General features: G+C 43.3%; 1 non-coding gene across 1 annotated transcript; it reads right to left on the bottom strand.

Moving 5' to 3' along the window:
• Positions 1–729: 729 nt before the first annotated feature.
• trnat-ugu (transfer RNA threonine (anticodon UGU)) lies at positions 730–803 on the bottom strand. The gene has a single exon. It is a non-coding gene; the product is annotated as a tRNA-Thr (tRNA).
• Positions 804–20662: the final 19859 nt, after the last annotated feature.

Below are 20662 nucleotides of genomic sequence, written 5' to 3' on the forward strand. Positions count from 1 at the left end.
ATCCTTATACTACACTGTCTGTCCAAAAAAATGGGTGGAGGGAACTTGATTTATCGAAACACTCACAGCTGCCAGTTGAAAATCAACTCAAATCCATCAGCGAGAGAGAGAGAGACTGTCAGAGAACTTCCTGCATCCAGTCCTGACCCTGTCACACTCAGCAGATGCTCACCCAGACCCCACTCTCATCAACACTGAACATTGTTACCGAGACACTTCAAATACTGTATATAAAAGGCTGGAAAGGTCAAAGTTCACACAGCTTTATTGAACAGAACAAAGTTTAATATCTTCTGACCGTTTCTCGGTAACCACATGAGACATAGGTTTTCTTATTTGGTTCCTTTGATTTTTCTTGTTGCTGACTGACAAATATTCCAAACCTCAGATCAACCCTCCCACTTGCCTCATGTCCCAATCTCAGTCACAAGCAACACATAACGACACAAACACTCTGAAACATACAACGCAGTCACACTTTCCTTTAGTGACATTAATGTCGAGCTGTTTTCCAGGTTGAATGCAACTGTGAACAAATTTGTATCAAAGAAGTTGCCTTTGAAATATCAGGACTGAATTTCTGTATAAGGAGTAACAGCCATTCCAAACTCACATCCTTCACAAGGCTGTGACGAAAATTCATCATGCAATTTGAATTCTCACTTAAAGTTCAGTAGACACAGATGGAAGCGATTGATCAGGTAACTTCGACATCACAAGTGTGAAATAAGGCTCTACTGGGAATTGAACCCAGGATCTCCTGTTTACAAGACAGGTGCTTTAACCAACTAAGCTACAGAGCCAGCTGTTGTTAAAGCTAAAATCAGAGGAGTGCACTATTTATTCTCATATAATAACAAAATCAAAGCAAAATACAGCAGATGCAGGAAATCTCAAATAAAAACAAGAAATGCTGGAAATACTCATCAGGACTGGCAGCATCTGTGCAGAGAGAAGCAGAGTTAACGTTTCAGGTCAATGACCCTTCTTCAGACCCTTCTATATATTCTCATCCCACTTCTCCACAGGTCACAACATATATTTTAACTTTTCCCACTTCCTGAAACAGTCAATCATTTACTCTATTCTTCCCAGAATAGAAGACACTGACCATGTTTCTTTAATGAACAGCAAAATTATCAGTTTATTACAGAACAAGTTTTAACTAGTCATGAAATAAAGCATAAATACACAGGTAGAAATTTTAAAAGTTCCCTTTTTACCTTAACCAACATTGAAAGCCCGTTCTTCCCACAGCCCCACACATGCACACATACATACACCGGTTAACTGAAAAAAAAAGAATTATTTTTCACAATTCTGAGTTCTGTCAAAGACAAAAACAACACTTGGGCTGATTACTTGTTCATTCCTGAAGAAAACAGCAGATGAGATATGTTGTTCCAAAACTGGCATACAGTCTAACTTCTGAGTGTGCGTAGACAGGTCACTAGGGTCTTTTAGAACAGTTTTTTAGAGGCAGTGTTGAAAATTAATTTTAGCAGGCTTTCTTCAAAGACAGGAGAAGAGATGAATTGACACAGTGAAGTTCTCAGTGTCTTTTAAAGATTTGCTGCAAAACAACGTGGGTTGTGATCTTCTCTCCTTCCTTGACACTTCTTCAGGCTAACTTTATCAGCTGCTCACTCCAGAAGTTAAAACACAATGACTGCTGCAAATAAAATCTTGTGATTGTTCTGCCCTCTTCGGTGAGTGCTGCTGCTGCCGGGTTTGTCCAATCAAGAGGCGCAACTGACTTCTCTGTCCACATTTCCCCCTGTTACCAGGGTTTCTGTTCTACATTCAACTTGAGTCATGTGACAACCAGTAAACATAGTCGCCAAATTAATACTTTCAGTACCCTCTTGAAAAAGAACTGGTCTGACATTTATTAAGTTTGACGATGAATTCCTCAAAAAAAATTTCACAAAAAAAAAATCAAAATCACTTCCATAACATCATGTACTTTCCCTGAGCTACAGGTTATTGCAAGTCTCTCTGGCTGTGTTTATTTTTGTTGATTTTGCACTCAGGTTCTTTCTGAATCCATGTGTTTGCAGAACTTTGTCAGTGAGAAACATGGAAATATGCTTAAAGATTTCCCTGCAAATTATTCATATCTCCGTCTTTCTCCGAACTTTGTAGAAACACATTAATGTGGGAATCACACACATCAGGCCATCAAACCTCTCCGTTAAACATTGAAAGGTGACAGTGTTTATTGTGACGGGGTTCCATTTATTCAGACACATCTGGTATAAAAGTGCTCAAGAAATGATTCACACAGGTAATGGATTTGTATATTATGTGCATGACATAATGACGTAAATAAACAATTCCTTGCACTTGCCACGCTTGGTGTATATTTTCTCTGCTGATGCCCCCTGAATATATTGGAGAAAATGGTGATGAGGATGAGATAAAAGTCCGTAAATATAGGCAGCAAACAGCAGCAGGGACTGCAGTGAACAGGATCAGCTAGCTCCTGGTGACCTACCTGCTCGGATGGTTGAGATTTTAGGTGGATTGTGTGAAGCCTGGGCCACAGAATGTCTCTTCAGTTGAATGAGATACCGCAGGGTCTTCCTGTGCATCTGATTCAAATTGCTTATTTGGGACAATATGGCTGCACACATATGGGATACAGCACAATGGTTTAGTAGTCCATCGCCTTAACCTCTCAGCCACCACGGCATCTGGCAAGTAATAGAAGCACAACCGTCACCTTCACACAGATCCTGACTGTGCAGCCAGCTGTGTAATGATGGAAATGTTGCTTCTGTAAGTAAATGAAATTTCCATCACATCAGGTCATGGCCTGTTGGGAATGGAGCGGTGTGAAACATTTCCAGACCATGTCCAACACGTTTCGACTCAGTGTGAAAACCCACCACGGAAAGACTGGAACATACAATCATTTGATCACAGCATGATTAACATCACTCAGACACCTGAACCATTAGGTCACTGACGAAGTCATGACGACTTCGAATTTCTCATGAAATGACAACTGAACTAACTGACTGGAAGAATTGCTTCAACTCCACGTGATCAGCGAGGCACAGCCTCAGCCGACTTGTCGGGTGGTGTAAACAGATATCACTACTTCTGATCTTCACCAGAACAGAGAGTGAGATGTAACATTGATCATCAAACAGACTGTGAGAGAATACAACAGAATAAAACACATGGAGAGACACTGTGGAATAACAAATAGATTTGATTGGAATGTTGAATTTTGATTGGAATGGATAAAACAGCAGAAACAGCAGATTAAATTGGGATTCTCATCATTATATTGATCTGGGACAGAAAAGAGAAACTGATGGAAAGAAGGGAAGAAGGAAGAATGGAATTGTTCAGTTTTTTCACTCGTCCATCAAAGCTGGATAAACAAAAGTTGCAAAAGTTGCAAATGCTGCCAAAACCTTGGATCGAAGGATGTCCCAACTGTTTAACTGTCTCCTCACTGGGGGATTTCAATCAGTGAGTAATATTATTCTCTAATTTTTTTGTTAAATGAACCCAGAACTGTAACTTGGAATTAATATCTGTGTTCCGACTCCTGAATAATAAAATTGTGAGTTTCTTGATATTATCTGGACACATTTCCTGCTGAAAGAACTAAGAACTCTTTTCTAATTTACACAATACTATATACACACTCATCAAGCCTCCTCAGCGAGCATCCTTGGTGCTGCTCTCTCTTCTCCCAAACCTCATCCCATGTGACTGTTACATCATCACTCTGACGTGGGAGAGGTTGATCCCACTGTCTTCAGCATTAACCCTTTACATCCTTATACTACACTGTGAATAAAAAAAATGGTTAGAGGGAACTTCCTTCATTTATCGAAACACCAACAGCTGCCAGTTGTCAACCAACTCAAACCCATCAGAGAGAGAGAGAGAGAGAGACTGTCAGAGAACTTCCTGCATCCAGTCCTGACCCTGTCACGCTCAGCAGTTGCTCACCCAGACCCCACTCTCATCAACACTGAACATTGTCACTGAGACCCTTCAAATAATGTTTATAAAAGGCAGAAAAATTCAAAGTTCATCGCAGCTGGATTGATTGAAACTAAGTTTAATATCTTCTTACCACTAGGTAACCACATGAGAAAGTCCTTCAATCATTAGCATAAATTATCAGCTGTAAGAATGTTTGTCATTGGGTTGAATCATTTCTGTGAGAGGAATGTTCCAGCATCATAAACCAGGGGAACGTGTTGACTGAGCTGTGTCTTCATCTCTTCTGGACAGTTCACCCTTCATTCTGCTCTGATTCACTTTCCCAAAGCGGATCTACAGATTCTCAAATCTGGAGACTGGGTTTTCTTATTCGGTTCCTTTTGATTTTTCTTGCTCCTGAATGATAATATATTCCAACCTTGGATCAACCTTGCGTTGTGTCCCAGTCTCGGTTAAAAGCGACACATAATGGCACCAACACTCTGAAACATACAACATGGTCACACTCTGCTTCAGTGAGATTAATGTTGAGGCGGTTTCACTTCAAATGCAATTGTGAACAAATTTCTCTCGTGGAAATTGTGGGTGATTTGAGTATTTGCACTGAATTTCTGTGCAAGGAGGGACAGTTTCAAACAGCCATTCCCAAATCACTTCTTTCACAAAGACAAAGACTGTGCTGTCTTAACGTGTCACTCAACTTCACAAACAAATTTGAACTCAAAGTTCAGGGGAAGACAGAGTGGTGAATGATTGACAGAGTAATCTTTAAATCATAACTTTCCGTTTCTTCACTGCAGTGAGGCTTTGTTGGGGTCTGAAGTTCGGTTCTGCTGTTTATTAGACAGAGGCTTTAACCAACTAAGCTTTAGGGCAAAATCTCAAACACATCCTTTCCTGGAGTTACAGGTTATTGCAGGACTATCTGTCTCTGGGTTCTTTCTGAATCCACAAGTTTGCAGATCTTTGTGAGTGAGAGACATGGAGATATGCTTCAAAGATTTCCCTGTAAATTATTCATATCTCCATCTTTTCCTGAACTTTGAACAAACACATTACTGTGGGAATCACACACATCTGGCCCTCACATTCATCCGCTAAACATTGAAAGGTGACAGTGTTTATTGTGAGGGGATCCATTTATTCAGACACATCTTGATCGGGACGTGTTTCACACATGTAATGTTTTGTATATTATGTTTATGATGTAATATTGCAAATAAACATTTCCTTGCACTTGTCGCATTTGGTCTCCATTTTCTCTGCTGATGCCCCCTGAATATATTGGAGAAAATGGTGATGAGAATGAGATAAAAGTCTGTAAATATAGGCAGCAAACAGCAGCAGGGACTGCAGTGAACAAGAACAGCTAGCTCCTGGTGACCTACCTGCTCAGATGGTGGAGATTTTAAGTGGATTGTGTGAAGCCTGTGCGACAGACTGTCTCCTCAGTTGAATGAGATGCCCTAGGGTAAAGCATGGCTACCCGACCCGACTCCGACCAGACCGGATGACATGTGTCAGGTTCGGGTCGGGTCTCTCTTCCGTGTCCGGCATTCGGGTTCGTGACGGGTTGGGCTGGAGGCGGACACAGTGCTGCCTTGCTCAGGGAGGGAACTTCTGCATGATTCCGCAGGAATAGCCAGCTTTCGGAATGGAGGATCACAACATTTGGACAAGGTATGTTTGATATAATTAACTTTATTATGGTAGTCGGGTCGGTTCAGGTCGGGTGCGGGAAAAAAAATCAAAGGACTCTGGCCCGGGTCAGGTTCAGGTTGGATGTGGTCAGGTCGGACCGGGTCGGGTTTCAATTTCATAAACGAGCAGGCCTTTACCGCAGGGTCTTAGTGTGCATCAGATTCAAAGTGATTATTTGGGACAATATGGCTGCACCCAAGGGATACATCAGAAGGCTAGGAACTTATGAGAGGGCTCGAGAACCATTCAGTTCATATATTGAAAGAATGGACATGTTTTTCAGAGCTAATAACGTTTTGGAACTTGAAGGTGAAAGTGAAGAGGTCGAGACTCAGAAAAAGGCAATTCTTGAGGGCAAGAAAGTAATTTTGCGAATGGAAATTATCCTGGAAGTGTATGACATGCTAACAAATCTTCCTGCTCCCATCAAGGCAAAAGATGTGAATTCAAAACAATCATCACCAAGTTGGAGGAACATTTTAACCCTAAGCCACTAGAGATCACGGCAAGCTAGAAATTTGGAACCAGAAAGCAGAAAAGTAGTGAAATAGTTGGTGAGTACATTGTGGAACTGAAGAATTTATCACTACATTGCAACTTTGGCACATTCTTAGACCGTACATTACGAGACAGATTTGTACTTAGATTGGTGGATGAGAAAAGATACTAAACACGCAAAATCCTACATTTCAGCTGGCGTGTAAGATTGCTCTCTCCATGGAGATTGCATCAAAGAATGCTGGGGAATTTCGTCTTCTGCCAGTGACAGTAACACACTTCAGGAGAAGATAAAGAAACTGCCAAAATGTGCTTTCACATGGCAGATAAAATTTTACACAGAGAAGTGTAAAGTGATAAAGTTTGGGAGGAAGAATGAGACAATGTGCACCAATCTTAGAAGGTTTGAAAATGTTGCTAAAAGCAAACAGGACACTTGGCTTTATTCATAGAGGCATAGAGTAAAAGCAAATAAGTTATACTAAACCTTTATAAAACACTGGGGCCGAATGGCCTACTCCTGCACCTCCACAGAAAGCTTCCACTCCAGGCTCGGACACCCTCTTCAGGATTACTCTCCATACATCCTGCCACTCCACGCACGGATATCTCCCTCAGGATCAGATCACAGCTCCACAGGCCTGCCACATCCAGTCGTGAATGGTGGTGGATAATTTAATAACTAACAAGATGAGGAGGCTCCAAAAGCACCCACATCCTCAATGATGGTGGAGCCGAGCACGTCAGTGCAAAAGGCAAAACTGAAGCATTTGCAACCATCTTCAGTCAGAAATATTACGTGGATTTGATCTGTGATAATTTCAGCTCCTCATGCTCGCTGGTGCCTTGATTCTCTGTTGCTAATTTCAGAGTAAATCATGCAGCTTGACAATTGGAGCCAAAGAAAAAGACACAGGAGAGGTTGAAAGTGCCAAAACCTGGGATTGAACCAAGAACTGTGATTTTTAGTGCAATGCAAATCCAGCTGATCTATTTCAGCCACACACTAAAACCAGCCTTCGCTCATTGCTTTGGAAGACGATATTTACATTCAAGTGTTTGTCAAAATTTACAGAACACAACATGAGTAATATTTCCCATTGTTTTCTCAGCACTGATGGAATGTGAAGCGGGAGACAGCCAGAAGTCCCACTGATGCACACTGACCCAGAGCTGAGAGTGAAATGAGATAAAGTTCAATCTTTAGCAACGAGACGCTGGAGAGACGTAAGAGTCCTGAATCAAGGAGAGACTTTCTGATATAGTAAAAGCAAAATACTGCATATGCTGGAAATCTGAAATAAAAACAAAGGTGCTGGAAATACTCAGCAGGTCTGGCAGCATCTGTGGAGAGAGAAACAGAGTTAAAGTTTCAAGTCTGTGACCTTTCATCAGAACTGCCAAAGGTTAGAAAAGAATTAGGTTTTAAACAAGTGAAGGAGAGGGGCCTGGGGGAGAGAACAAAGGGGAAGGTGTTTGATAGGGCATAGGGCAGGAAAGATTAAATAACAAAGTTGTCCTGGGACAAAGGCAAAGAGTCCGTTAATGCTTGTGGTCAAAGACAAAGCATTTGTCCAGAGAGAGTGTTAATAGCAGAATAATGAGCAGCTCTGACTGCATGAAAACAGGCACATGGTTTTAAACACACTGTGTTTTGTGCTCCCCCTTTTGTGAATCCTTGTTCACAGCTTTCCAATTATAATGCAAAGAAATGAACACAAACAGGCTTTCTTTGGTTTAAAGAAGAAAAGTGAAACTTATTAAACTTGCTTAAACTTTAATACGGTTCATGCCTACAGATATACGATGCACCCATGCTAGCATGCACACGTGATATACAGATGCAGCTAGGGACAGAAAAAATAAAAGATAAAGTGGAACAGTTTGAGGTAATGTCTTGTTACTGTGCTTCGAGCTCATGGTATAGCACTTTTGTAGGTAATTCTTGCATTTCGTAGGGCCCAGTATTCTACTTAAACCTTGCACATGTTGGATACTTTTCTCTCTTTGAGATTCACATGTTTTCACAAGGTTCAGTTCTGTGGGAAAGAGATGGAGGCAGGCAGGACTGGAGAGGGTCTGCCCCATCTGGGAGCACATGGTGTTCTGAGTTCAAATCTGTGGCAAGTTCAAAAAACCAACAGCCAACTAGTCATGTGACTAAAACTGGTCTGACCACTTCTGCTGTGTATTGGTGAAGCAAAAGACTGCGTCCCTTTGTTTCAAAACTGTTTGTTACTATGCAAATTTCTTTCCAGTCAGGCGCTTGCAATTTTAAGTTTTAATGTTCATGTGGCAAAAATCATGTGTGCCTCAGTCTTGGCAGGTGGGGTGGGGCGCTTTGCCTGACACCAGTCATGTTTTGAAGTTATTGAACTCAAGGTTCAGTCCACAAGGCTGTAGAGTGACGAATCGAAAGATCAGGTGCTGTTCCTCGAGCTTGCGTTGATGTTCACCGGAACACTGGAGCAGGCCAAAGACAGAAATGTTGACATGAGAGCAGGGGGAAGTGTTGAAATGGCAAGCAACCAGAAGCTCAGGGTCATGCTTTCGGACTGAGTGGAGGTGTTCCACAAAGCGGTCAGCTAATCTGCGTTTGGTCTCCCCAATTTAGAGAAGACCGCATTGGGAACAGAAAATACAGTACACTAAATTGAAAGAAGTACAAGTAAATCGCTGCTTCACCTGAAAGGGGTGTTTGGGGCCTTGGAAGGTGAGGAGAGAGGAGGTAAAAGGGAAGCTATTACAATTCATGCGATTGAATGGGAAGGTGCCGTGGGAAGGGGACGAGGTATTGGGGATAATGGAGGAGTGGACCAGAGTGTTGCGGAGGGAACGATCCTTTCGGAATGCTGACAGGGGAGGGGAAGATGCATTTGGTGGTGGCATCACGGAGGTGGTGGAAATGGCGGAGGATAATCCTTTGGATGTGGAGGCAGGTGGGGTGGAAAGTAAGGACAAGGGGAAACCCGTGGCGTTTCTGGGAGGGATGGGAAGAGGGGAGGGCAGATGTGTGGGAAATGGACCAGACACACTCCTTGAACTCTCTGCTGACGAAGTCTGAAAAAGGGAAGAACAACCACACAACAAGGGTCTCAAATCGAAGACCCTGGGATTAAAAGTCTCATTCTCTACCAACTGAACTAACAAGGCCTGATACAGTACTTCCACTCTGTCTGTTATTGGACGGATGCAGCTGTTGGCACCACCCCAAGGGCGGGCGTTTGTTCCACCAACCATGAAGCAGCTTCCTATTAATTCCCAAAATTATCATCTCCAACAAGAGAGAATCTAACTATCTCCCCTTGACATTCAATGGCATTATCATTGCTGAATCCCTCACGATCAACATCCTGGGGGTTGCCAATGAACAGAAACTGAATTGGAACAGCCATATAAATACCATAGCTTCAAGAGCAGGTCAGAGGCTGGGAATTCTACTGTGAATCACTCACCTCCTGTCCACCATCTCCAAGACACAAGTCAGGAGTGTGATGAAAGGCTCCTCACTTGCCTGGATGAGTGCAGCTCCAACAACACCAAAGAAGCTCAACATCATCCAGGACAAAGCAGCTCACTTGATCAGCACTCCATCCACCACGACCTCGACCACCTAGAAGGACATTGGATGAATGGCAACACCACCATCTGCAAGTTCCCCTCCAAGCTACACACCATCCTGTCTTGGAACTATATCATGATTCCCTCACTGTCACTGGATCAACATCCTGGAACTCCCTTCCTAACAGCAGGTATTGCGATGGCTCAAAAAGGCAGCTCACCAACACCTTCCCAACGGCAATTAGGGATGGGCAATAAATGCTGGCTTTGCCAGCAATGCCCACATCCCATGAAAGAATAAAAACGAGATTTGCCACAATGGTAGCAGGGTGAGGGATTTCAGTTATGTGGAGAGATTGGAGAAGCTGGGGTTGTTCTCCTTGCAGCAGAGAAAGCTCAGAAGAGATTTGACACATTTGCTCAAAATCATTTTAAATAAGGCGAAACTGTTTCCAGTGGTAAAAGGGTCAGTAAGCAGAGGACACAGATATCAGGTGATTGGCAGAAGAACCAGAGGTGACATGAAGAACCATTTTTTACACAGTAATGTGTTGTGATAAAGAAAGAAAAGGCTTGCATTTATAAAGCACCTTTCAAGACCACTGGATATATCAAAGCACTTTGTAAACAATGAAATACTTTTGAAGTGTAATCACTGTTGTAATGTCAGAAATGCAGCAGCTACTACCCAAAAACAGCAATGTGATAATGACCAACTGATCTGATTGAGGGGCAAATATTGATCACAACACCAGGGAAAATTGCTCTTCACTTGTTTGAAATTGCAACATGGGATCTTTTACATTCACCCAAACATGCAGACCAGGTCTTGGCTTAACATCACACCTGAAAGGCAGCACCTTCAACACCCTCAGTGCTGTACTGGAGTGTCAGCTGTGAAATCTGAACCCAGAAGCTTGTGATTTCGAGCTGAGTGTGACCGACTGAACTACAGCTTTTACCTGAGTCTCAATCCTTCTACCAAAAGTTTCTCTCTATCAGGTCTGTCACGACCCCTCATGATTGTGAACACCTCTATCAAATCTCCTCTCTAAGGAGAACAACCCCAGCTTCTCCAATCTATCCACATAACTGAAATCCTAACCACACGTTGCGGAAAGGAATTTTTCCTCATGTTCCTTCTGGTTTTGTGAGTCACCTTAAATCTGTAACTTACGTTATGGACTGTTCAGCAGTTAGAAACAGTTCCTCAGTATTTACTCTACCTCAAACCTTCAAGGAAGCTCTGCAAAGTAACTGAAAATCAAGTTGTCAGAAGTGGGATTTGAGCACATGCCTCCAGTGAAAGCTGCAACCTGAACAGAGAAGCTGAAACCGCTCAGTCACCTCAACTGTTCAGACCTTTTTGACCTCGTCATCACTTCCGTACTTTGAAAGGTTCACTCAGTTCTGGAACTTATTCAATGTTACTGGAATGCTCAGTGATTGGGATATTAACTCCCCCGGGTTTTCCTGAACTTGTTCTCGGTGTATGGGGATGTTTGTCCTGGGCTGTGGAATCTTGCATCCCTGTAATGGACATTAACCCACTGATTGAATCTGTATTCACTGCTTTCTGCTGGTGCTGGGTAATTGTGGGGCCGGAATGTTGCTGCTTGTCCCGGCCTCACTCACTCTGGGAAAGAGTGAATAATTGATGCGTCTGTTTCTGTATCTGAAATGTGACTTCGATCTGCTGTTATTAACCGAGGCAGCGCTGCAGCAGGATACGTTAATAATCTCTCACTAATCAACTGCAAACAGTCAGAATGTGTAACTTTGAGCAGCACTTTCTGCACCGTCAGGGCTGGAAAGTTGAGGGAGGGAGAGACACTGTCAGTATCTGAGTGTATACAGCACTGTACAGAGAAAGAGCAAATATACCGGGGCTGAGACACAGTGCATCTTTTCACATTTAATCACAATAATATCCGGAGTCAGGAACTGAAAAGGATGAAAAACCAAATAGCAAGAGCAAAAATAAGAAAACTAAGCTATTATAGATTAGCTGATAAGCTTTCACTGTGTTACCTGGTAGTCTACAGTTTTATATTCAATGCTTTCTCCACTGTGCCCAGGGAATGGTTTCTTCTCAAGGGCTGAATATTAACAAAACTTCTAAGAATTTAAATCTTTTAAAATTAATTCCATGGAGCTAATGGGAAAAAGTCAAATAACTGCACCAATTATAGGAGAGCTGGTTGGTGATGACGTGGATGTGTCTGCAGTGTACAGGACCAGACTGTTTCTATAGATTCACAATAAACGTTCCATCTTTATTTATAACAGTGAAACTGATAGTGGACAATGGCTATTCTGGTTGCAGCAACCTGGAGATTTAACTCATTAACACCCTGCTTTCGGGTAATTTAGAAAGAACAACACCCAGCTCTGTCAGTTAGTGTGTTTGTTTGTTCACCCACAATTTGTTGGTTTCAGCACATAAAAGGATGAGGCTTTATTAACTTAAACTCTTCTACATCTGCTGTATTACTCTTGCTGTTGATTCTTCAAAGAAAAGGTTAATCAAGACTTTCTTTGTGAAATCCATGCTGACTGTGCTTTATTATATTTTCATTTTCATATGTATTTTCTACTTTTGGTGATTATTGTCATTTTTTATTGATTTTATTTTTATTTATTGCATTTATTGCCCATCCCTAATTCCCTGGAGAAAGTGGTGGTGAGCTGCCTTCTTCAACCACTGCAGTCGATGTGATGCTGTTCGGAAGGGAGTTCCAGGATTTTGACCCATCAACAGTAAGGGAACAGTGATATAGTTCCAATTTAGGATGTTGTATGGCTTCGAGGGGAACTTGCAGGTGGTGGTGTTCCCATGCATCTGCTGCCCTTGTCCTTCGAGGGAGTAGAAGTCACGGGTTTGGAAGGTGCTGTCTAAGGAGGCTTGCTGCCTTGCTGCAGTGCATCTTGTGGATGGTGCACACTGCTGCCACAGTGCATCGGTGATGGAGAGAGTGAATATTGTGAATGAGGTGCCAATCAAGTGGGCTGCTTTGTCCTGGATGGCGTTGAGCTTCTGAAGTGTTGTTGGAGCTGCACCTATCCAGGCAAGTGGAGAGTATTCCATCACACTCCTGACTTGTGCCTTGTCGATAGTGGACGGGCTTTGGGGAGTCAGGAGGTGAGTTACTCGCCGCAGGATTCCTAGTCTCTGACCTGCTCTTGTAGCCATGATATTTATGTGGCTACTGCAGTTCATTTTCTGGTCAATGGTAAACCCCAGGATGTTGATAGTGGGAGATTCAGCAAACGTAATGCTGTTGAACGTCAAGGGGAGATGGTTAGGTTCTCTCTTGTTTGAGATGGTCATTGCCTGGCACTTTTGTGACTCGAATGTGAAATATCCTTATTGTAGTGTATTGTATTGTACTGCACAGTGACAACACTTGGAAAGTCCTTCATTGGCTGGAAAAGGCTTTACAAGGTCCTGTGAAATGCATGTGTTGCTTTTTCCATTGTTATCAGTGTCATTTTGATCAAAAGATAGAATTCGTGAGCACAAAGTTTAAATCAATGTTGATTCAAATAATGTAAAAGCATCTATCTTCTTGCACTGTACTTAATAATCACCATCTTCCTATCCTTACAGAGTACAATGTTTTTGACCCTGAAATTGATTCCACAATCTCAGTCCCTCAGACAATTTCAGCCCAGTTCTGATGAAAGATCACAGATCTGAAACGTTAACTCTGTTTCTCTCTCCACTGATGCTGCCAGACCTGCTGGGTATTTCCAGCATTTTCTGTTTTTATTTCAGATTTCCAGTATCAGCAGTATTTTGCTCCTGTGTTACTTTGAAAGTTAAAACTGACCCACCTGTCTACAATTCACACTGGGGTCTCCCAAGAAATGATTCTGTATAACTTTGATGTAATGAATACAGACTCTGAGCACAGAGCTTCCTGTGTGAAATTGGGGATATGAAAACCAGCAGACTCTGCAGGAATTTCCACTGGGAGCACAAATTCACAAAATCTACCTTTTATATATCGATTCATTTTAATTGTCCTTCTGGAAAATTATTTTGAAACAATTTAAACATCAACCCACAGCTCCATGACTGGGTCAATTATGAGGTCATCCTCTGACAGGTCATGTGACAGCTGGAGCCACAAGACATCAGAACCAGATTTGTGACTGGATTAAAACCCGGAATCCTGTCATCATGGCTTTTCAAATAAAGCTGTTGCTGTTTGAAAACACAACAGTTAAACTTTCTGCCTGACCATGAGGGGAGCTAGGGAGAAATTTACAAAACTCAATCCTTCAACAAAATAGTTCGAAAACCATTAATATAGAAATCATGTGAGGATTCATTTGCAGGAGAAACAAGCAAAATACAGAAAGTACAAAGGACAGCTGAAAAGGGAAATGAGATCAGCAAGAGAGTGTGTGAGAAAAGATTAGTGGGTCACATAACTGGGAACACTGAAGTCTTTTACCAACATATGGACAGTCAATGAAAGGGTGGGTCAATTAGGAGATCCTGTGGAGGCAGAGGGTGTGCCTGAGGCACTAATTAAGTACATTGCATCTGTCACAAAACAAGCAGATTGTGCAAATGTCACACAGTAAAGGAGGAGGATGTGGAGAAATTGGAGGGGATGAAAATAGATAAAGAGGAGATAATTACAAGGTTGGCAGTGCTCACAGTAGAAAAGTCACCCGGTCTGGATGGGCTGCATCCTGGGTTGCTGATGGAAGTAAGGGTGGAAATAGTGGAGACTTGAGCCACAATCTTTCAATCCCCCTTTCTATGGGAATGATGCCAGAGGACTGGAGGATGCAGGTAAGCTTGGGTAGTTCGATCTCAGTTCAACTTGACCATTTTTATAATGTATCTGTTGTAATAACTAATAAGGTCAAGGAAGCCATTTTACAATTAACACATGACCAAAGGAGCCATTTTGTGTTCAGTATGAACGTTTTTGTCCTGTATAATTAATGAGTAGCTACCCATCATGAAACAGATGATTGTAAAGGTAATGAACCTTGATTGAGTTATAAATAATGAATCAATAATCATTTTAGAGAGAATGGGTTTTCATTTAAAGTTAGTTCAATCTAATTACTGTGAGTTTCTGTGTCTGTGTGGGAAAGGGCAGTTTCAGTGAAATTTATTCAAACAATGGACCTTTCTAGGACACCTGATAAAACCCATGGTCTGGTACATCGTGACCTTCAAGAGTCTCGATTTAATGAATAGGAAACTTGTTTCAGATCAGATTGGGAGACAGTGTGAAACCACTCCATTGTACTCATGTCTGAGATTCTGAGGACAGGTGACTGTTAGTGGAAGACATCATTAAGAACTTATTAAATGTACCTAGCAACAGCTCGGACCAAATATTATTTTACAAGGTGGTGTGATGGCCATCCAGGGGTTAAAAGTAGGGATTTTGTAAGGTTTCAGTGTGCAGGAACACGAGAAGATCTCAGGGGTAAAGGCTCAGATCATCAACCAAGTTCTCCACCTGATGAGGGGTCTAGGCTGGACAAAGAGGACCGTGACACTCTGAGACCAAGCTCGACCAGTCCACACACCTGCTCGAGCAGTAAAGTTATATTGTCCAAGTTTGTTAAAGATAATTTTGCTTTCAATTATTAAGTACTATTTTACTCTCAATAAAATTTCTGGACTTACTAATCAAGTATCCTACTTTAATTGGTTAAAGTCATGCCCAAAGAGATTGTCCACAATAGACTTTCCAGAATTAAAAGATACATCTGCAAGGATTGCTAATTTTACAGCCCTGTTTAAAAAGAGAGATAAACCCAGGAACTACAGACCAGTTAGTCTAATGTCAGTGATGGGGAAACTTTTAGAGACAAATATCCAGGAGAAAAATAACTGTCAATTGGTAGAACATGGCCTAATAAATGACAGCCAGTACAGATTGGTAAACAGAAGATTGTGTCTGAATTAATTAATTAATTTCTTAGATGAAGTTTCAGAGAGAGTTGACCAGGGTAGTGGGGTTGATGGTGTGTGTCTGGACTTCAAAATTGTGTTTGAAAAAGTACCATAAAATAGACTTGTGAACAAAATTCGAGCAGATGGGATTAGAGGGGGCAGTGGCAGCATAGATACAAAATTGGCTGAGGGACAGAAAGCATAAAGTAGGGTGAATGCTTGTTTTTCAGAATGGAGGGACTAATCCAGGAATGTCACTGTTGTTGCAGTATGTGCAGTGTCTGACCCTGAGCTGTCCGAGGGAGGGGGCTGTTTGTGATGATCCTGTGGGGTGTATTATCATAAGGGTATCTCCCTGAGCTGTCACAGGGATGGGGCAGTGTGTGATATCCTTGTGCATGTCATGCAGGCCCACTGGCGTGTGGTTCCATCCTGATGCCAAGAAACAGAGCCCCATCTATGGGCAAAAAGTCTCACTTCCCTGTGGATGGCTTGAGAGAGAAGAAGGCTCAGGGAGTAAACCTGGACAGTAAATCCGGAGTGGAGTCCCATAGGCGGTTACCTGTTACTTATCAGGTAGTTTTCCAGCAACTCCTACAGCAGAGCAATACCAAACAGTACTGTTTTTTTTCCTTTCCTTTGGACAATGCTAGCAATGCTGAGAGGGGGTCCTGATGCTTAGGGTCTCCATACTATTTGCCCAGGCCTGTGCCCTGGAGAGGACACTCCAGCTTTGTGGTTAAACATTAGCACAACACGGGAAGAAACAGTTACTGATTGTAAGCTCTCACTCAATTGGTGTAGAGTATGAGCACCAGGGGTTACTTCTGACAGAGGGAGAGATCATCATGTCTCATTGGAGAACTACCACCCACTCAGTTAACTGCTGTCCTGCCACGACCTACTTGCTTCAATGGGTGCTTGGAGCTTCGAGAGTCATCTCTCAACAGGCGGTTCGATAATCAATGCACCAGGCAAGACAAACTTAACAAAGAAGACACCAGTCCTTCGAATCGGAACCTGGAATGTGAGGACCATGTGTCCTGGCCTTACTGACAACCTTCTGCAGGTTGATGACACACACAAGACAGCTGTGATCGACAAAGAACTCACAAGGCTCAATGTGGACATTGCTGTGCTGCAAGAAACTAGACTCGTTCAAAGTGGATCCCTCAAAGAGAAACACTACACCTTCTTCTGGCAGGGGAAAGCCCAAGAGGCAACTCGTGGGTTTCACAGTAAAAAACACGCTCCTTGCAATGAGTGAACCACCCACAGTAGGCTCAGAGAGACTTCATACTCTTCACTTGTCAACAAGCGCGGGCCCAGTTAATCTCATGTGCATCTATGTCCCGACACTCACCTCCACCCCAGATGTCAAGGATCAATTCTATGAGACACTTGACGCTGCCATCAGTAGAATTCTCAGCACTGAGGGACTGTACCTTCTAGGAGACTTCAACGCAAGTGTGGGTACTGACGATAGCTTGGCCAACGAGCATAGGGCACCAGTGGATTGGCAAGATGATCAAAAATGGACAGAGGTTGCTGGATCTATGCTGTCACCATGGACTCTGTGTGACAAACAGCTACTTCCAGTTCAAGCTGTGCCACAAGGTGTCCTGGAGCCATCCAAGATCACGCCACTGGCACCAGCTAGAACTTAACATCACCAGACGTACCACCCTCAGAAGTGTCCTCATCACTCACAGCTATCACAGCGCTGACTGTGACACTGACCACTCCCTAGTGCGTAGCAAGGTCAGGCTTCAGCTAAGGAAGCTTCACCCATCCAAGAAGAAAGGTCCTTCACGGATCAACACTTGCCGAACCACTGATCCAGAAAGGACCCAGGAGTTCCTCAACATTCTTGATCAGGCTCTTTCAGAAAACACCCAAGGCCTCAGTGCGGTGTCAAAGTGGAATCATCTGCACGCCACCATCTATAACTCTGCACGGGAAAAGAGCTGGGAGGAATGCTGACTGGTTTGAGGCTTATTGGACTGAAATGGAGTCAGTTACTGTAACTAAGAAGAGAGCCCTCTGAACTGCAAACCAGCCCCAGTAAACAAACTCTAGACGCTCTCAGAACTACCAGAAACAAGTCTCTGCAGACTGCTCGGCACTGCACCAATCAACACTGGTTAAAACACTGCAACAGTATTCAATCTACCGCTGAATCTGGGGGATGCTAGAGGGACATATGAAGGAATTCAACACACCAAGGTTCCTTAGACAGCACCTTCCATACCCGCAACCTCTGCCAACTAGAAGGACAAGGGCAGCAAATTCATGGGAACATCACCACCTGCAAGTTCCCCTCCAAGCCACACACTATCGTGACTTGGAACTATATCGCCTTTCCTTCACTGTCGCTGGGTCAAAATCCTGGAACTCTCTTCCTAACAGCACTGTGGGTGTACCTACCTCACACAGACTGCAGCGGTTCAAGGAGGCAGCTCACCACCACCTTCTCATGGGAAATGAGGGATGGGCAATAAATGCTGGCTTAGCCAGTGATGACCACATCAGATGAATGAATAAAAAAAAAATTATGAAAGCAACGGGCCCAGCAGTAACTAAATCAGCACCTTTGAAGACAAAGACAGGGACGATCATCACTGAACCTAACAAGCAGATGGAAAGGTGAGTGGAGCATTACCTTGAACTCTACATAACGGAGAACATTGTCATTGAAGTCGCTCTCAGCGCCAATCCAGACTTCCCTGTCATGGAGGAGTTGGACACTGACCCCACTATCATAGAGCTCAACAACGCCATTGACCGTCTTGCCAGTGATAAAGCCCTGGGAAATGATGGTCTTCCACCTGGAATCATCAAAAGTGGAAAAGCGGCACAGCTGTAGCATCTCTATGAACTTCTGTGGCTCTGTTGGAAGGAGAGATCTGCGCCTCTAAACATGCCTGATGCAAACATTGTCACCTTGTACAAAAATATAGGGGATCACAGTGACTGCAGCAATTACCGAGGCATCTCCTTGCTAAGTATTGTGGGGAAGGTCTTTGCTCACATTGCTCTGACCAGATTGCAGACCCTGGCATCACACATCTATCCTGAGTCTCAGTGCACCATCAGTGCTGGTAGATCGACAGTCGACATGATTGTCTCACTTCGGCAGTTGCAGGAGAAGTACTGTGAACAGTACAGACCACTCTACATTGTCTTTATAGACATCACCAAGGCCTTTGATCTTGTCAGCAGAGACGGACTCTTCAAACTGCGATGGAACATAGGCTGCCCTCCTGAACTCTTGGGCATCATCTCTTCTTTCCACGAGAACATGCACTGTTCCGTCAGTTACAATGGAGCAACATCAGATGCTTTCAAGATCAGCAGTGGGGTCAAGCAGGGCTGTGTCCTGGTAACAACTCTCTTAGAAACAGAGGAACATAGGAGGAGGCCATTTAGCCCGTCGAGACTGTTCTGCCATTCAATTAGATCATGGATGATCATCTACCTCAACACCACTTGCCCGTGCTATCCCCATATCCCTTGATGTCATGAGTATCAAGGTTTCTATCAATTTCTGTCTTGAACACGCTCAATGATTGCACTTCCACAGACGCCTGGGGTAGAGAATTCCAAAGATTCACCACCCTCTGAATGAAGAAACTCCACCCTATCTCAGTTTTAAATGGCCTTTTAAATGAAACTTTAAGGAATACAAGCCCAGTTTCCTCATCCCAGGGATTAGTCTGGTTACCCTCCGTTGCACTCCCTCTGTGGCAAGTATATCCTTCCTTAGATAAGGAAACCAAAACTGTACACAATACTCCAGCGCAGTCTCACCAAGGCTCTATACAATTGCAGCAAGACATCTTTACTCCTGTACTCAAGACCCTTTGTGTGAAGGCCAACATACCATTTGCCTTCCTAATTGATTGCTGCACCTGCACAAGAGCTTTTAGTGTCTCATGAACAAGGACACCCAGGTCCCTTTGGACATTAACACTTATTCAGCTCTCACCATTTAAGAAATACTCTGTCTTTCTGTTTATTCTACCAAAGTGGATAACTTCACACTTATTTATATTATGTTCCATCTGTCATTTCATTCACTTATCCTATCCAAGTTCCCTGGAAGCCTCCTTGTAACCTCCTCACAGCTCACATCCTTTACAATTAGCATACTCTTCTCCATGCTGCAATTGTACATTTTCAGTGACTCAGATGGGGGTGTCCACCTGCATACCAGAGCTGATGACAAGCTGTTCATCTTGGCAAGACTGCGCGCCAAGACTAAAATGAGTCAGTTCCTAGTCTGTGAGATGCTGTTTGCTGATGACGCTGTGCTGACATCCCATAATGAAATTCACTTGCAGCAGTTTGTATATCGGTTCTCCCTGGCCTGCAAGGAGTTTGGACTGACGATCAGCATCAAGAAGATCAAAGTTTTGGGCCAGGACGTAGAGACTCCACCTTCCATCAACATCCACAACCTCACTTTGGAGGATCAACAATCACCAGCAATCTGTCCCTTGATACTGAAATCAGCACCAGGATTGTCAATGCTGCAGCTGTCATGTCAAAGTTGAGAAGACCAATGTGAACCAACAGCAAACTGACCAAAAATACAAAGCTCCACATGTACCAGGCTTGTGTTCTCAGCACCCTCCTTTATAGTTGAGAAGCATCAACAACTTATACAAGCCAAGAAAAGCAGCTGAACAGCTTCCACCTCCACTGCCTCAGATGGATATTGGGCATCTCCTGGCAGGACAGAGTGCCGAATGCGGAAGTACACCAGCGTGCAGTGATCCGCAGCAAGTTTGTCCTCTTGCGTCAGCGGTGACTCTGTTGACTGGGTCATGTGTGCTGAATGGATGACGATTGCAATGCCAAAGACATGCTCTATGGTGAGCTTGCTATCAGCACGAGACCCACAGGTCACCCACGTCTGTGATACAAGGACATCTGCAAACGAGATCTCCAGCAGACTGGGAGTGTAGTCAATGCATGGGAAGTCCTTCCTGC

This window comes from Heterodontus francisci, unplaced genomic scaffold, assembly GCF_036365525.1.
Source record: "Heterodontus francisci isolate sHetFra1 unplaced genomic scaffold, sHetFra1.hap1 HAP1_SCAFFOLD_51_1, whole genome shotgun sequence".
NCBI classification, from domain to species: domain Eukaryota; kingdom Metazoa; phylum Chordata; class Chondrichthyes; order Heterodontiformes; family Heterodontidae; genus Heterodontus; species Heterodontus francisci.